The sequence below is a fragment of the Frankliniella occidentalis genome, unplaced genomic scaffold, assembly GCF_000697945.3.
Source record: "Frankliniella occidentalis isolate FOCC.00 unplaced genomic scaffold, Focc_3.1 Scaffold59, whole genome shotgun sequence".
NCBI classification, from domain to species: Eukaryota; Metazoa; Arthropoda; class Insecta; order Thysanoptera; family Thripidae; genus Frankliniella; species Frankliniella occidentalis.
Window position 1 is genome coordinate 1,236,405 of NW_026267189.1, and position 2,270 is coordinate 1,238,674.

The 2,270-nt window shown below is 40.2% G+C and overlaps 1 protein-coding gene and 1 long non-coding RNA gene across 2 annotated transcripts in view; one reads left to right on the forward strand and one right to left on the reverse strand.

Annotated features, from left to right (window-relative positions):
• On the reverse strand, positions 1-2,264 carry LOC113213174 (uncharacterized). Its single transcript, XR_008011191.1, has 3 exons — positions 1,934-2,264; positions 478-616; positions 1-11 (listed from the first exon to the last, which is right to left on the reverse strand). It is a non-coding gene; the product is annotated as an uncharacterized LOC113213174 (long non-coding RNA).
• LOC113216725 (WD repeat-containing protein 47) overlaps positions 1-2,270 on the forward strand; it is a 90,912-nt gene that overhangs the window by 85,469 nt on the left and 3,173 nt on the right. The gene's annotated exons all lie outside the window — the stretch shown is intronic.

A 2,270-nucleotide genomic window follows, 5' to 3' on the forward strand; every position in this document is an offset into this window, starting at 1 on the left:
ACTTTGGTGACCTGAAAAAGAATGAAAAAAATATAAGTAAATTCAAATTATCTCAGAGTTCAACACAAACGTGTTCTGGTCCATCTGTATCGCTGTGACGCCAGCTCATCGTATGAACTTTCTATGTTACAGGTGGCCAGCTTCAAGTCCAGGCACATCCCTTTGGACAAGAACCAGCATCACTTCCTATTTTACTACGACTGTACCAGATAAATGAAATAAATAACAGCATTACTGTAACCGACTCTCTGATGATTTGCCTCTCTCACTTCCCTCCACTAAAATCAACACACGACAACATATTTTAGGATCAAGTAATAAGCGGTGTATGTGGAGATAGCAAAGAGACAGCAAAGATATAGCAAGAAGTAACCCCCTAATAGAAACAAATACCAAAATAAACTTTTACCCATCATGACTCTACCATAATATATTGATATTTTTTTTGTTAAAATTACATAAAAAGTCAAAACTTACCAGATTCATTCCTGTGATCATGAGAAAAAGGGGCCATTTCTCATGCTGTGCTGTGACGCCGATATAGCATACATTGGGTGACAGCTGACGGCTGCGTAGCTGATATGTCAAGCGCAAATGCAACTCATGGACGGTCTTCCTGCAACAAGGGTAAAAACAGAATTTTGGTCTTCATATATCATGGTTACACCAACTCCTCTACAGGGAGCTCCATAACATTAACTTGCCATGCTTCAAAAGCATTGCCTCGGACAAACAATGTCAACTCAATGTCAAACGTTCACTGGTGGAATAGATAGATATTCATGCACTTTTCACTCTGTTTTCATATTATTTACTTTACATTTCTATCAATTATTAAAGAACTAAAGAGAAAAAGAGCATTCAGTTGGCAGGAGCTGGAATATTTCTGCCTGTCTTTGAACAGAAAAAGTGTTAAGTCAATGAGGATTTATGAACCTAAACACATCATAATTAATATTTGTAAGATTTCATGAAAATAAATAAGGTAAAACTTTTTTGTAAGCCCTTGTTTCTTTCATTCCCTTTCCCAATCCTTGGTGCAGCAGAAAGGTTGAAGACATTATCGGTTCTCAGACTTTAAAATTTATTCTAAATTTAAACAAAAAATTAGAATCCTACTTGAAAAACTAAAAAACATTGGGGACTATATCTGAGATTAATAGCGGTTATTCCCCAAGGACACAAAATGAGCAAACTGGCACTCGTTTCTATTATAAAAACATCTTCACATGACAATACTGAGTATTATATTATTTCGCTTTGTACCCGCAGGAAGAGAGTCATAAATTAGAGCTGTGAGAGTGACGGAATGAGGAGCAGGGGGCTACAATTACTCTCAATGGCCTTAGTTACATTCACTGCACCAACTTAATGAAAAATATCAATCAATTTTTAATTTGAGGCTATTTGAGGCTTTCATTACTCATTCTTCACCAGCCCACTTCACCTTCTTGGTGGTAGGAAGAACGAGTATTGATCTCAGTGCGGTGTCATCCTTTATGAACTGTTTGCACTTTCATCTAGGAACACATAACACCTCCAGACATAATACGTAGTACTACGATTGTAGAGCAAAAGACGCTGGTCTTAGTTAAAGCAATGAACTTTTTTTTTCAGGTTTAATGGTATCATTTTGAACACTCGTCTTTTGCGAGTTTTCATTCTCTCTAGATTCAACATCTATGAAATACCAATAGCTCAGTTAAAGTGAATATAAGAAATTTTAGACATTCATTTATTTAAATTTGCCTTAGAGAGAAATGTCGAAAAAAGTTTGGCACATGGTAGTAAATTCAAAATGAGGTTATGTAGCTAAGTTTGCGTTCTTCCGCATCTACGCATGGACAGAGGTGTCTTTGACACTATATTGACAAATCTATAATTTGCGAAGACGAACTAGAGTAAAAAGAAAATAACAACAGCCGTTTCTTACCTCCGCGAACTCACAAACGACCAAAAGCCTGACAACAAAGTACGGAGCAAAACCACAACAGTGTTGCCCGTAGTAGTCTCGTCGCAGGGTATGTGCGTGTGCGTGCACTTCGAGTGTGTCCGAATTCAGCCACCGACCGAGCACCGACCGGTCGGTGGTCGAGCGGTCGGTCGTCGAGCGGCCGGTCGCGAGCCGCTCCAAGCAGCTATGCCAACCGCGAAACAAGAAGTCCTTTCGCTGGGGATGGTTGCGGATCGCGACTACCCCCGCGGAGGACCCGCGGAGGACCCGCGGAGGACCCGCGACGATCCCCCGCGTAAGACCCGCGCCCTACGAT